The sequence below is a fragment of the Ctenopharyngodon idella genome, chromosome 4 (assembly GCF_019924925.1).
Source record: "Ctenopharyngodon idella isolate HZGC_01 chromosome 4, HZGC01, whole genome shotgun sequence".
Taxonomy (NCBI): domain Eukaryota; kingdom Metazoa; phylum Chordata; class Actinopteri; order Cypriniformes; family Xenocyprididae; genus Ctenopharyngodon; species Ctenopharyngodon idella.
The window spans coordinates 11,446,917-11,463,801 of NC_067223.1; the positions used below are offsets into that span (position 1 = coordinate 11,446,917).

The 16,885-nt window shown below is 39.4% G+C and overlaps 1 long non-coding RNA gene across 1 annotated transcript in view; it reads right to left on the bottom strand.

Moving 5' to 3' along the window:
* LOC127511473 (uncharacterized) overlaps window positions 1-16,885 on the bottom strand; it is a 100,236-nt gene that overhangs the window by 43,677 nt on the left and 39,674 nt on the right. The window contains exons 7-11 of the long non-coding RNA XR_007930028.1: window positions 11,500-11,739; window positions 10,922-11,057; window positions 10,548-10,640; window positions 6,298-6,376; window positions 4,534-4,635 (exon numbers count right to left, since the gene is read on the bottom strand). This is a non-coding gene — a long non-coding RNA (uncharacterized LOC127511473). The remainder of the gene's footprint in view (window positions 1-4,533; window positions 4,636-6,297; window positions 6,377-10,547; window positions 10,641-10,921; window positions 11,058-11,499; window positions 11,740-16,885) is intronic.

Genomic DNA, 16,885 nt, shown 5'->3' on the forward strand with positions numbered 1-16,885 from the left:
CCCTGGCACCCATCTCTGTCAGTTCGGATGACGGGCTGAGCTCTTGTTATTTCAGTCTTTGTGTTGTGCGGCAGTGTGTTTACAGCACACAGGCCTTGTTTCCTCCCTCAGAGAACTGCGAACTGATGAATAAGTAACAGTGTGTCTCCATGTGGCCGGCGCTCTCTTCATCCCTGCGAGTTCCACGAGCTCCCCTGGCAGCAGAAGACGCTCCGCAGAGGCTGCCGGCTTTCCGGAATGCTCTCTGAGGGTCTGGGGACAAACATGCAGCAGAGAGAGGGGGAAAAACAGCTCTTTATCCCAGACTTCAGTGGGAATATGTAGAGACGGAGGAGGGGGTGGAAGTGCTACACTCTAGCAGGAAAGGGAATGCATTATGGAAGTGTCAACTCTCCTGAGGAGACACTCCAGCGCCGGAGGAGGAACTTATTAACCCTTAGCCTGCTAATTAAACAGCTCCAACACTGAGTCAAATGCCATTTCATTTCCTTTAACTGTGAAGAGGGAACTGTAAATACTAACAGTGTTTTTGTGTTCGCGTGGGCAGGGGGAGATCATGTATCTTTGGCTCGAAAATAATCACAGAAGGAGCTGTTGCCAGAAGTTACAGGCCATGATTATGCAACCATTTAGAATTTAGTTGAGAATGCCTTTTAAAATTCCAAATTCTTAAATTTGAATTGTGGTAGCAAATAAGCCGCAGAATAAAAATTCTTGTCATTTTTGAGCTAGAAAAGCAAAGTTGTCAAGACGAACTTGTTGCCTTGTCAAAGTCTTGTTTGAAAGTTTTGAAAAAAGCTTGAAAAGCCTTAAAGATAGTGGACGGATGGATGGATGGATGGATGGATGACAGAGATTCAACTTCTTGTGTTGAGGCCAATTCAATTCACATTCTAACTCATGAATTGAAAATGAGCCTATTTTTCAATTGTGAACTTTACACAACCCTGCCACAGGCGTTATTCACAGAGCGTGACGTCTTCCAAGAGGGTGTTTACTAATCGCATTGATGCGAAAAATCTAAAAAGGCGCCTTAAATCTTTAAAACAAGCACACATAGAGAGCCGTGACTCTCTAATGGTGTGTAATGCCTTTTGTTGTCGAAATGAGAGCAATTCATATCGCCGCTAAAAACAATGCATCAATTAAGCAATTAGCCGCGAACAAACTGGGCAGCTATCCAAGCCACCCAATAAGGCACTGTGCCAAGGGGCTTGTACCATTCATTATGAACATCACAGAGCAGAGGGTTGCCTTTCATTCACAGAGTGGAGGCATTTGTCTGCCAGTGAGGAGATGTTTTGTTCCACCAGATGTGCTTTTAACAGGGGCCACATGGTCGGTCAAGGCTTGGAACTATGGGGGGACACTGTGGCCTCTTCACTGAATCAGATTAATTAAGTCATCAAAGCAGCCCAGTGGCAGTCGGGCTTAATTGTGGTAATTGAGGTTAATAAGGAGCTATTATGCATTGATCACAAGCTTTGTCTCATTGAAGCTGCAAATTGTGCTTGGTTAAACACCCAGAGAGTGGAACGGCAAGCCCCGTTTCTGTGGCGCTTTTTCATTTATTCCCACCCAGGAACCCAGCCGGTCTTAAGGAACGGGCACAAATTCACGGCATGCGAGCGCCGCGTGGCCATTCGTTCGCTGAGCTATTACAATAATGCGCCCTGCAGCTTAGCTGAAGGTCAATTTTATATTTGAACAAATCGCTCAATGGAAGGTGGCCGGGCACTTAGTTCTGCTGTAGTTTGAGGTCTTATTAACAACAATCTAGATGGTGGCTTTTATCCGCCTGATATTTGGATCAGACTAAATCTTAACCTTTCTGCTACGGGCCGCGTTATTAATTAACACCCACCAAGAGCGTCCCTAAACCCCTTTCCCTCTCATTCTGCATTAGTTTATTAGGAAGTCATCACTCTGGGTGAATTTAGACATGTCCTTCGCTAACACTTGACCGTCTTCCTTAAACAAATGTCTCCGACCTTACAACAGAGAAAATCAAAGTGACATGGCCGCCTCTGATTAACGATATGCTTTCACGTCTGGCTAATTTCACCCATGCGCCTCTAAAACCCTGCACATCGTCCGCTCTGGATGTGTCTAGATGGAAACCCAAAGACAAAGAGGTATACTATGGGTTTATCAATCGAAAAGTCCAAAAACTTAATTCAGAAACTCTAATAAGGGCTAATTCCAGCCCTATTACGGACTTTAAGTTCTTGCATTACCACTGCTTTCTCCCACACAGTGGCTGCAAAAAGCTCTTCGGGAGTTAATGCCGCAAAATTATCTGCATTAAATAAAACGATGCGGCTCGTGGTCTGTCCTTTCTCACTTTTAGTGGTTTCACGCTGACTGAAGGCAAAGGCTGGAGCGCTTCATAAATTAGACGCTTATGGCTGATAAAAGGCCTGTGATGCGAACGCTTAAAGCCTTGCACGACTAATCCGATGGAAGGGCCGCCAGGCAACTGTGTACTTTCCAGCTCTGATTAATGCAGCATGATCTGTTTTGGGCAGAGCTCCACATCCTCACGGACAAAAGAGCGCAGCCCTGTATCTCTCAGCAAGTGTGTTCTGAAAAGCACATCCTGAGGGAGAAAACGAGTGCGGTTTGAGAAAGTGAAGTGGCCGAGCTTCCTGGTCTGTTGTGCTTGTACAGGGCTGGATTTTCCCTGTCAGGTACTAGGATGAGGGGGATGGAGAGGTTGTAATTAATCAAAGTCAGATGTGGCTGAGCGCCTGGCCATGCAGTAGATCCCTGTCCTGGAAACTATCTTTCCCCCCCCCCCGCTCTGTCACAATCTCTCTGTCTATCTGAGCGCGCTTTCATACTAGAGGTTTTGGTCCAGACCAGAGTCCGTCTGATGTCAAAGTTTGGTTTGTTTAGTTGCCATGTAAGCTAGTGTAGGAGTTTTCAAACTGTTGCCAAACTATGGGAATGGTGCTGCGTTCATGTCAGGAAAAAGTTAAAAAGTTAAGTTCTCAAAATAAATTAACAAGTTTGTTGGTGGGCATAACATACTGCTCAACTTGTGTATTCTGATTCATGAACAAATGAGTTTTATGGGTCGGCTCTTTCAATGAATTGTTCACAAAGACTCAAGGACAAATGACTTGATGAATCCTTGAAAAATCCTCCAAATCCATCCAGAGCAGCTTTAAAATAAATAAATAAACAAACAAACCTAAACCAAAGGAACAAAATCAAAAAGAAAACAATGAAGCTAGTGTTTTCTCCTCTCAAGTCAATACAGAACCAAATAAAACACTGTGCAAATATCCTGAAACACTACATCTAGGCTTTGTGTTTTGCGTGAAGAACTTAAAGGGATAGTTCACCCAAAAATGAAAATGATCCCATGATTTACTGACCCTCAAGCCATCCTAGGTGTACATGACTATCTTCTTTCAGACAAACACAATCAGAGTTATATTAAAAAATATCCTTGCTCTTTCATGCTTTATAATGGTAGTGAAAGGGGCTTGAGATTTTGAAGCCCAAAAAAGCACACCAATCCATCATAAAAGTAATCCACACGGCTCCAGGGGGTTAATAAAGGTCTTCTGAAGCGAAGCGATGGGTTTTTGTAAGAAAAAATATCCATATTTAAAACCTTGAGAGTGACCTCTGACCCAACACATGATGTATTGACGAACGAGGAAGAGCAGAGGACAGAGCAAAACAAAATACCGGTCATGAATTAGAAGTCTAAAATGAGATTTTTTAAGAGAAATGTTGGAGGGTTTCAATGTAAGAGAAGAGGAACTTGAGTTTGTTGCCCAGCCCTATTTTTTTGAACTGCGAGAGGCGTCTATTCTCACCTAAGCTTATGCTACTCCTACATCGGGTCAGAGGTTTCTCTTCCGCTGGAACTCGACTTGCATACGGGCATTGCCAGAAGCCAGTTATTATAGTTTATAAAGTTTTAAATATGGACATTTTTCTTACAAAAACCATCACTTCACTTCAGAAGGCTTATATTTACCACCTCGGGCCGCGTGGATTACTTTTATGATAGATGGGTGCACTTTTTTCGGTTTCAAACTCTTGAGCCCCATTCACTACCATTATAAAGCTTGGAAGAGCCAGGATATTCTTTAATATAACTCAGATTGTGTTCATCTGAAAGAAGATATACACCCAGGATGGCTTGAGTAAATCATGGGATTATTTTCATTTTTGGGTGAACTACCCCTTTAAGATCTTTAAGGTAGGAGAGCTGAAACTGAAGCTCAGTCTTCATCTTCAGTGAAAGCGTCAATAAATTAAAGAATATATCCACCACCACATGCACACACAAACACAAGTATACGCCTACAGAACATGGCGATGTGCTCATTAAATAGGAAAATAAGCAAATATACAGACACATCTTGGCAGACCGAACATAACTAACAAAGAAAAGAGGCCCAAATCAATTCATTATTTTTGAACTCGACAAGAAAATGGTTTGCCAATTAGAGCGAGGTCGATAAAGCAAACCTGGAATGACATTCAGGAAGAAAAACGGAAGCTTATCACCTTGTTTAATCACACCAGTTATTCACGGCTCCACTGGGAAAGGGGGTTTAAAATAGCACTGTACATCCTCACTTAATCCAGTATACAGGAACAGAAGAAAGCCTGGGAAAGAGAGAGAGAAACAGGATACATTTATTGGCCCTGAATGCTCTAATCGGACGATTTTGTTTTTTTCAGAGTAAACAGCTCTAGTCAGAAACAGCTTTAAGTAGTCATTACTGCGTCCACGACCAAACAGCAGCATGGCAGCTCTAATTTTGCCCACCTGACCGCCTCTCTTGTAATTGCACTTGCGTCCATCAGACTCAACAACATGATTACACGTATGATCTGGAGTATGTTGCATGTGTTGTTGTACGAGGTGGAGTGCGGCTCAGGAGCTGTTTATCAGCCGGGGCAAGCCGTAATTACATGCTTTCGAGCGAGAACATGTCGCAGAAACAAGTACAGAGAGAGAGAGAGAGATCATACAGCACCAAAAATGAAAATGTATGTGATTTGACTCTTGATTATCTTACACTGCAACTATCTAATCAAGCCTCTCTGCTGTCAGATCTAATAACACAGTGCCGTACGTTTTCTTACTGCTTGACCAAGAGCTCCAATTATTCTGATTCTGAGCGATCTACTTAAAAAATGCAAGTCTATAAATAAATGCAGCATATTGTGAAGATATTCACTGATTATCAAAAGGAGCATTTCATGGAAAATAAGATTTCGCTGCTCTTTTGAAATAAGAGTTTGATGTACTTTAGTAGACATGCTTTGACATACCCAGTGCAAAACTCGCTTTTCAGTCGATTTAAAGCATTTCTGAATACTAAACTGCTGAAACAGGATGTTCAAAATATGGTATTGACATCATAACCATGAACACGCTGACCTCCCTGACAAACTGCTGTGTGAAATGTGCTAGTACGTGCTGGTTAGCTAAACAACATTGATGTCATTTACCAAAAGTGGATGACATTTGGTTCAGTACAGTGATTTGATTCAGTACAGAACTTGACGTCTTGTCTTTTTATGACTTTGTGAATTGTAGACTTCATTTAAATCTTGAAAGTAAGAACTTTTATTATATTAACTAATGTAATATAATATAATCTTAATTGGAAATTAATAAATAAATGTTTGCTGATTCATTAGTCTTCAAAAACCTACTTTAATGCATTTGCACCAAGAAATGATAAAGATTTTTGATGATTTTACAAAACCCCGCCTAGGGTGTTTCACTGTACGTTACGGCATGAAACCATGCAAGCAACCATGATTTACATAAGATGACTTCGGAAAAATTGCAACAAAAATGTTATAAAAAAATAAAATGCTAAAAAAATTGATCCTACAAGAGAAAAAAAGAGAAAAATCTAAAATCAGACGGCAATAGAAAGGTTAACATTATTCCTATTATAAAACTTTTCAGTGCGCCATAAGCCTTTCATTACCACCAGCAGTCTCTGGACAAAACACCTTAGTCCTTCGATACTGAGTTTCTAGCTTAAATATTGTTCTAGGAAGACACAAAGTGAGATATCTCTTTCTCTCTCACTCGCTCTCTACAATGCAGTACCAGTGCAGGATGGGGGTCTAATAGACTCTACTGGGACCCAGCATTTAGCACTTCTGAAAGCACTGGCGGGATTCCTCTGCTCCTTCACTGGTTTTGTTTAATACACTATAATACAGTTTTATCCATGGAGGAGAGCCGTTCCATCTCCACCAGCCTCCGGCCTCTTTGATCAGCGGCTATGTCGAACACAGTACCTTCTCTTTGTGCGCGTTCTCCAATGATTTGCCAATAGAGACGACTTCCCAAGGAGTTGTGGGTATTCTCCGTGCGGCGCTTCAAAAAAAAAAAAAAAAAAAAAATGAACTCAATGCATTACAATACATGAGTATTAGTGTATATCTAAGGCTACATTCAGAGGCAAAATCAACAGTGCTTCTCGCATTTTCCCCTGAGAGGACGGCCATGCAATCTTAATGTTTTGAAAGCAAAGAGCAAAAACGCTAAATTTTATGCTTGCAATGAAACAATACACATGACCTCAGTCTAATAGAGTGCCTATGTAAAACAGCCACTGACCTTTAAATATTATATGCTAATAAATAGCCGTGCCGAGGCCAGGAACCCCAAACATGGGATCTCAGGGTGCCGTGTGGACTTTTAATAAGGCAGGTTTCTTTTTTAAAGATCCCGATGCCAAGTAATTGATCCCAAAAGGAAGGGCTTTCACCTGCAGACCAGGGGAACGGCCCTCTGTGCATTATAGCTCAGCCACACTGCCCTTTTTTCACAGGGCAGATGGAGTGAATGAATGAAAACATCCTGAAGCTACTGCTGGTTACGCCAAAACAGAGTTTAGTGACTAATGTGTTGGAAAGAAACCTGGCGTTTGGGAGATTCAAGGTCAAGAAAGAGCAGGATTGAGTCAAAAAGTGGTACTAAATGAAACATGAAGTGTGGCTAAATGAAGAGTGTTTTTAACTGCAATCATCTCAAACTTACAAAAGTGCTCTCATGACTTATAAACATGCTCGCGCGCACAAACAGAAGTGCGTCTTCTCATCTAGGATGAGAGGCGAAAATCGTTTTCCATTTCTGCAAGTCGATGCCACATCCGCACGCACAAAGAGAGATTATTCCTAAAACAATTAGTCTTCTCCTTCCCTTGTGAAGTGGAGCAATTGATCTGGTGATAAACAAGAGACTTATGGGCTATTGACTCCGGCTGGGTTTAGTGGCTGCCTAGAATTACAGCTGAATGCAATCCATAGAACATCTCAGTGAGACCACTGGACAAACAAAGAGTCAAGGCTTTTCAGGGAGGCCGGAGGCCTGTAATGACCCAGCAGCATTGTACAGGTTTAAAGAGATTGTCTGACTAAGCCAAGTTACATCAGTCAGGATTTATTACAGATGTGATGTATACTCCACAAACTATCAATCATAAGACATTTTGTATGAGTAATGCTAACAAGGTTGATATAGAGGGTTGATAACAGTGTCTAGACGCTAGACGATTTCAATGTAGATGGTGTGTTGCAATACGTTTTCTAAAGTGACACTCCATCATGTGGCCAAATTTTGAAAAATGTTCATTTTTGCTCAGTCTTTATAGTGTATAATATAGTTTACTTGTATATATATATTACCAATTTTTGCACACCAGCCACTGTGGCTAGTGGATTTCCAAAGTTACTAGCCACTCAGCATTTTCACTGGCCACAATTTTGACATCGATACCATGGGAAAAAACTGCCATACATATATTTTTAATTTGGTAGCAGATATATTAGGCTGCTGTCACTTTAAGACTTGACACACGGATCTATTATACTGTTACACGTGTTTTCTTTCTCAACTGTTTACATGCACTTAAAACATAACTGACTGTGTTTACGTGAATACTCGGCATTTTGACATTATTTTGTGCGTATCTGACTGTTTAAGCGCAATAAGCAGAGAAAAATAACTCAATTTAGTACTGAGAGGTGGCTTTATGTGCGCGCACTTTGGGTGTGAGCACAAAATCTGTGGGAACGAGTAAAATTATGCGCAATACATGCAATCCCATGCCGAAATTCAAGCCCTGTAACACAAACAATATTCATCTGGAGCAAATGAAACAAGTGAGGGGAGGCGGGTTTTTGTGTCAATTTGCTGTCGGAGAGATGAGAGAGCGAGAAAGCGCAGCTGGTATCAAGTATCTATTCTGCAGAAAATGAGAAGGCCTATTTCAGATATAGCGTTTCAGATATTTCAGTGTCAATATGTATCGAAAAATCTATATTTTTGACAACACTACATTGCACTTAGTTTATTATTTCAGATGCAAAGTGGTTAGTAGGAGTGGATGTGTTACAAGCCACTGCTGGCTAACTAAATTAATGACTAAATGAAACAATGCAATGTGATGAGATAAGACAAAAAACAAAACAAAAAGTTTTGTTTGGGCTTCACTAGCACTTCTTGATCTTAATGATGAAGTACTGTCCATGACGATCACTGGTATGCTTTTATGTGCATATGAACAAACAAGAGAGATAAGGAGAGACACACAGATAAAGAACAATACCAAAATCATAACACTTATCATATCAAGTCCCTTCATCAACCTAAAGAGATGAGACTTCAGAGAAAATGACTTCAAATGATGGCTTTCACACAGCAGAAACACGACAGCAAAACTCAATGGAATTAATCAGTCCAGTGCCTTCGGTAATTGTAAATCCTTCCGTGCAGAATTTCAATATAAATAATATATGCTATGTACACACATCATGCTGTAATCAACACTAAAGGCGGAATACAAACAACTGTCAGCACCAGAAAGAAGCGATTCAATATCAAGATCTATAATTGATTTATATGAAAATAAGTTTGGCGACCATCTCCTGGGTAATCGGCTTTGTATGACACACTGTCGCTACGGGTTTCATATGAAACACATTCTTATATACTTGAGCTCTTTTCTCCATCTTGCCTAGGTAGGTGCTTGAAGTAAGTACATGGAAACTGCAAATAAAGCTATTAAATAAATGGTAAACATCAGAGTCGCCTGTTGGGGAATAATAAGAAGGCCTTTAATTGACAGATTTGAAATCTAAGGCCAGTTCTCCACTGCACTGTGATTCCTGTATGCACGTTGCCTCTAAACTGTCCCATAAAATCCTATCACTGCACTTAATTGTTCGATATCAAGCCGAAGCGTCCGAGGTAATTCAAATGTCTTTTGCACAATGAATATGTGCAATCGTTCTCTTTTCCTATTCTAATTTAATGCCATCTGGGCCACATGATTGGCCCGGTGTTGCCATTGCTGCCAACCGAGGTCAGCATAACCATCAAGCGCTGTAATTGAGTAGTTAGTAGCAATTTTCTCCCTTTAATTTCCATCTGCAAAACCCAGGCCTGGCATGGCAAATAGCACATTACACCCGCACAATGCAGCCGGCCAGTAATAACATCATTTCCACAGTTTGAAAACTTCCATGAACAAATGACGAATTGTCGGTGTATGTGTCATCTCGTTCGCCGCACACAAGTGTACGTACCTATTTGAAACATAGAGATATTCTCATTAGGACACCGGTTTCCATTTCCAACAAATAATCCCAGTTGATCGGGAAAAACAATTGACTTTTTCATCAGATTTATGAAACCCTAATCCATAACCGATGCCCATCCAGGTGTATTTCCCACCAAAAAGGACAAGGTGCTACTGCAAACTAATGGCCCAACGCAGTCTATCGTTGTGACTTGATAAGTTTTGCCGACAGATTTATGAAGATCGTAAAGCAAAATCAGGGACGAGAATGCAGCAGGCAGACGTTTAATGGCTGCTTATCACACGAAGGGTTTTATTCGTCGGCACGCGTGTATACACACACCCACCGGATCGCATTCACGTTTGGCCATGTGGAAAATGAATGCTTTATTCTCGTCCTAATGATGTCCTTCTGAATGTGAAAGGGATGTTTTTAAGAAAATGTTATTTAAAATAATACATTAAGTACTGTCAACTCAAGACACAATTCCCTCGTAACATAAATTTGATTTTTATATCGCTCGCGGAGAATGGAATCCCTTTTTATACAATTTTGTAATTACTCTGATGCACTACATCAAAAGGAAAAGTAATAATAGTTGTAATTTAATCTATTCTCACAAGTCATTTTCATAAACTCTCCCTCTGTCTGCCTAATGCACGTTTCATTCATTATTTATAATGCGCTGATGATGTGGTAATGACAATGCCATTGTTTTTTACACTTAGCGGTGATTCAGAGCTTTCATTACGGGCACGGCGGGCCGCGGATTATCAAGGGCAAACAAAAGATAATTAACGACAGGAAGTAGGGCAGCCGAGCCCGGCTGGGCACCGCCAGGAACCCCCCGACTCAGGGTTCAGCGAGCACAGGTCTATTTAGAAGACTTGGCTTCTGTGAGGACTCAAACAGCATAATTAGTGAAGGCTCCCTGTTAGGAGGGGAATGCAATTTATTTTTACCTCCTCCTCTTCTTTGCACCTCCTCCTTCCATTCTTTCATTCTCTCTGTCTCTCTCTGAACAGATATCAACGCTGAGCTGGAGGTGTGAGAATCTGAGCATGAATATAGAGTGATCAAGATGAAAATTAAACAATGGACAGTCAACTAAATGACAAAATGTAGCAGGAATTATCAAGTCTTAAGTCAAAAAGATGATGATGTGTTTGTGTGGATTTTTTTCTTATATATTCATATTAATTATAAATTATAAATAAAAATTGACAGAATTTTCATTTTTGGGTGAACTAACTCTTTAAACAATCTTTTGTGTTTAGAATGCCATAATATATTTTAATTAATAATTAAATTAAGTAATTAATAATTAATTACTCACCCTCATGTCGTTCTAAACCCGTAAGACCTTCGTTCATCTTTGGAACACAAATTAAGACATTTTTGATGAAATCCGAGAGCTTTCTGTCCGATACTGAGTCGGCGTTCTGACGTAGAACCTGGAAGCACTGCACTGTCTACAACATAAACAGCATAGAAGAATGACAGGAAAGAGAACAAATTGTTGAATAAAGTTGTTATTTTTGTTTTGATTTTGCGCACAAAAAGTATTCTCGTCGCTTCATAAAATTAAGGTTGTCACTGTAGTCACATGGACTATTTTAGCAATGTCTTTACTATCTTTCTGGGCCATGAAAGTGGTAATTAAATTGCTGTCTATGGAGGGGTCAGAAAGCTCTCAGATTTCATCAAAAATATCTTAATTTGTGTTCTGAAGATGAACAAAGGTCTAACAGGTTTGGAACGACATGAGGGTGAGTACTTAATAACAGAAATTTCTTTTTTGGGTGAACTAACCCTTTAAGTAGTGCTGTTTAGATACCGTTAAACGACAGTTAAACCACTTTGCTTTTTATTAAGGCATGAGATGACTGTCTTCACATACTGTACATGCCTTACCATCATCCTCTCTTTGTGTTATTCCAGCTTTTCTTTCTCCTCCTCAGATAAATAAATGTTCTGGATGGAGGTAGAGCTGACAGAACCCCAGGCATCCCTGTATGTTGTTTGACAGTGAGCAGGGAATGACAGCTGTTCAGCAGTACAGAACTCAATCTGTCCTCAACTCCTCAAGAAGTGTGCACTGCCTTTCACACCTCACACACAACAGGAGCCCACTGCACCGACTTCACATCACACCTGGACCACAAACGTACAGTGTGTTAGAATGATTGGAATCTTTCGAGCGATATCACTGATCTCCTGGAAACGGCTTCTCAGGTGGACACACACTTTCACAAGGATGCTGCATATACTATAAACACCAAACTCCATCATTTGCCACATTTTTGCACTGATGATCAATTAAAACTAAAGAAAACATGGAATATTTGCAGCACAACCACTAATCCATCACTATCACACTCAAACAGAAACTTACATTAAATAGGGCACATTATGCTCTTTTACAAATCTTGATTTTGTTTTTGGGGTCTACTAGAATAGGTTTTCATGCTTGAATGAATTCAAAAAAACATTATTTATAACATATTTTACATTGTTGCAGCACCTCTCTTCCCAGTCTGTCAGTAACATTCTGTTTAGTTCCTGTCTCTATGAAGCCCCTCCTTCCGAAAAGCGTAATGCGCTCTGATTGGTCGGCTGGACCAGTGTGTTGTGACTGGTCAACTGCTCCGAGTGTGTCCGGGAAATATCACACCCCTTACCATAACTGCGAGTTTCAACGCACCACAATATCACAATTTTAATTTTCTTATATTTTTTGTAGATTTTTTATTCTTATTATATTTTAAAAAATTTGAAAAGTTGCACACACATATATATATAATACAAATAATAAAATATATGATAATATATATATATATATATATATATATATATATATATATATATATATATGAGTTCATTAAAATTAAAATTTTGAGTTAATACAATGCATACAATGCATACCACACTAATTAAGTTGATTTGACAAAAGAAAAAATGTTGATAACAAATCATGAAAATAGTTTTTACAGTGTGTGTGTATATATATATATATATATATATATATATATATATATATAGACACATATACATACATACATATACACACATATATACAAATGCATACATTTTTACATGAATTTAAGGTTTATCTGTAGCCAATATTACTTTTACTTATTACTTACATTTATATAAAATAAAACAGAAGTCTATGATATGTCCCCATTTAGACAGCAAAGTAAATGTTTGTGTGTGCGAGTGCAAGACTGAACACACGTGGGATTGTCATGTGCATCCACACTCTGACATGTTTTTCTGAAAATATACATGTACGAGAACAATCTGACGATTCAAAGAAAGAAGTAAATACAGCTAGAAGAAAGACTTCCTGTGAGAGTGTGAGCATGTGTGTGGGGGGCCTGGGCAAAGCACTCGAGGACCTGTAGCAGACTTGACTGGCATGACACCAAAGAGGAACGCCTTCAGTATGACTACTAAGAGCTTTGGCAGGATTTTTATTAAGGAGTTGGGACAGCATTCATTTTTAAAACCTCCTCAATAAAATATCATACAGTCGTTACATATTCCTCTGGATTATAATGATATGAATATTTAAATTTAAATGCATTCTGAGCACGAGGTCTCTTCTTCAGTAAGGCATCAGATCTCATTTTCTACTTAAGCTGCCCCGTCATGTTTATGCATCTCCACATGCATGATACATATCTCGCTCTATCTCTCTCTTTTTTTTTAAAGCTTCTTAATGCAACCCGAGTAATTTTGCCTGAATTTAATGGGCGATGACTTTTCATTGGTGATCTTTTTTTCTCTTTCTGCCTCCAAAAAAACTATATAATATGATCAAATGTTCCTTTCATGCAGAACACAGCGTTATCTGAAACTTCACACTTTGTTGCACTTGAAGAAAAAAAATGAATCCCTAAACTTAATCAGTATTATAGTTCATTTCTGATATGGAGAGGTATGATTACTGTGTATACAAGAGAAGAACATGACAAGTACTAAGACAAGGCGCTGATTAGCAAAGATCTGTTGTGGGAAGATAAGGTGCGTTACGAATCACAAAAAGTAGCCAATGTTCATTTATTACGTGCTTGGTGGAAGCTAGAACTTCTGTGAAATGGTGACAGACCCTAGCGATTTTATCTCTGGAACCAAAGTCCTCTGATCTTTCAACTTCCTTGACAAGATGTTGTCATTTTATTTTTTGATGGGTTCAAAGACGCTGGGAGATCGAGGATCGTCTGACATACAGTAGATGACTCAGTTTAACTCACCCAATGTTTAATTGAAGGATGTGGGGGGGGGGGGGGGGGGGGAGGAAGAAACTCTCTGCTTTATTAGAGTGCTATGCTTCAGTACCAGAGGAGGTGAAACATGTTAATAATTTCTTTATTTTCAGAACATGTAAGAGCATGTAAGAATTTCACACAGAAGGACATGCGAGAATAGAGAAACTAACCACAACAGTTGCATACGGGTCCCTCCTTCAATGTTTTAACAAACACTACTGTTTCCGTTTTTTTGGCCTTTTTTTTTTTTTAAGTTTAAGTAATGTAAAAACATAAGTTGCTAAGACTTACTGATCATATTATTTTTCACAGTTTAAGATAATACTGATGTACTAATGTCAGGGCCTAAAATTAACCTTTTGCCACACCCGCCAATGGCCATAACTTAAGAAAATGTACCAGCCATAAATATTTTTAACCGGCCATGAAACCGGCCAGTTATGACACCACAATTTTACCAGTGAAAATTCATAATTCCCTATTTCAATATCCAATTTCGATACCACAGCTAAAACTACTAGCCTAACTAATATAAATTTAAAACATTATTAAAGACAAGTAAACAGTCAGTAATAAAATAAGAACAAATAATCAAATTACAAGCAAAAGCACAAATCAATACAATATAACAAAGATAAAAATGAAATAAACAGTGCTTTTCAGGTTTTTCATGTAGGTCTGACAGTAGTTTTCAAGTAGTCACTGTATAAATTAAACATCCTTATTAATTAATCCTTATTAAAGTTACAAAAGTTATTCAGTCAAGAGCAGCGAGTGATTATTTTTTTATGTTTTATGTCCAGACAGCAGCAGGAATATTAGGCTGCTGTCACTTTAAGAGAGAAATGCACAGATCCAATATACTGCACACATGCGTTAACTTTCTCAACTGTTTACATTCACTTAAGACATAACGACTACGTTTACTAAGATACTTGCTATTTTTTGACATAATTTTGTGCGAATTTGTCTGCTCAAGTGAAAGAAGACGTGAAAGAGAGCTCAGTTTATTATTCGCACGCTGTCTGACGATGGCTTTCCGGGTGAGTACAAAATGAGCTCCCTTTTGCGTCTTCTAATATTTTAATTGTCAAGGCTTAAACTTTTGTGACGCTGCAGCACTGGCCTGTCAACTGTTTCAAGCGTTATTCACGTTCATGCATTGTTAGAATTCATAAAAATGTTACCGGCCAACTGGCAAGTGACACCGTTTTATATACTCGCCAACTCCGATTTCTACTCGCATTTGGCGCTTAGCGAGTGTTAATTTTAGGCTCTGACTAATGTACATAAGTAATGAGAAAAAAACGAAAAAGAAACATTCAGAAATCATGTAGGTACTACATTTGGTTTGAAACTTACTTCGCAACTGTTAAAAAAGTACTTTCTATATACTGTGAATGTGTATAGTATGAATGAAATTCAGACATACTACATCCACCATGTTGTCACTGTCATGTGACCTACAGAGTCAGTTGCATCACTTCACTGCCATTTACAAATCCCTTCCTGGCCTAATGGGATAGTAAAGTGTCTATTGTGTGCAATTCAGAATCTCGATGGAAGTAGTAGGTCATCAGGGTACTTTTCGCCTACTCTTTTTCAGATACTATGTATTAGGAAATACTATTCTGTTGGCGAACTGTTTTTCGCATACTATATACTAGGGAACTATTCGATTTCAGATGCAGCGATTGTTATTTCAATGAAAAAACATAACATTTTAAGTGTCACAGTGAATTCTGGGAATGCCAATTTAAAGTTTTTCACTGTAAATTAAAAAAAAAAAAAAACCTGTAAATTTATCAATATTTTACTTTATAATGAATTGTCCCATTATATTTACTATATTTTTTTGCTTTATACTAGGAACATTAAGGAAAGGAACCTTAAGAGAACCAACCGTTTTTACGCGTAGCATTTTTATTGCTCGGTACGGTACAGTACAGTACTGTACGCAGTTATTTCCACTTCGATTGTCAGAAGTTGTGAATGGTACCAAAATACCAAACTGTACCATACCACTTTTTTGGGACCCTTCCATTGGGGTACCTAGCACAGTAGTCTGTTACAAAAAGGGTAGCAGAGAATCGTCACTTGTGTGTGCTACAAGGGGAATGACAACACAAGAGGCGCCATTTTTTAAATATTAAAATATTGTCGTCTTCTTGTGACAAACAGCCACATGCCGAGAAACAAGAACAAGCTCAGCTGTATGTCCTTCATTGTTGTTAACTGTGTCACATTCTTCTTCGCGTGAGAATGACGTAGATCGCTACTTTCCGACATTCGTCTTGTACCATTAAAATTATTCATTTCTTCATGCATCGCTACACTTTTGACAATAGGCATTATGTGAAATTTCTCTAATATGACCGATTGGGAAAAAAATGACACATATCAGCTTTAAATAAAAAGAAACTCCCACTAGTTACTGCTTGTATGAGCGAATACACTAGCTCAAACTCTCCACTTTTGTGAAGACGGAGCCAAAAGAGAGGGAATCGATTTCATCCCTCTTGACCCGACGACCCTGTTCGCCTGAGCCGCCTCCGAGGGTGGCGTGGTTGGTGTGTCGCGGTGGTCCCCGCCACCGACTTTGATGTTGGGGGTGGAGTAGGTGGGTAAATGGCGAGAACGCGGTGTCCTCACATAAAACGGAGACAGTTGCCGGCACTTGGCATTTCCAGTGCTGACAGGCTGGCTTGTTTGTTCACTCTAACGAGCACTCGGACTCCATTAATGAGCGGACTGAATCCATTATCATCATCATTTCAAAAGGCAGCCCTGCACTAAACAGCTCCCCGCATTAGCTGCCGTTGCCCTTGTTGTTTCATTTGATCAGCGGTGGCAGCAGGGACTCGCCCCTCTCTAGCCTTCCTAGCTCAAACACACATACATACGCGCTCGTTTTATTACCCCATTGCAATGGCTGTGAATTTATGGGGTGAGAATTAAGCACGAAGTGGAAGTTACAGATGCTACGACCCTCACTGGAGTTAAAATGCGAGATAACGGAGTAATGA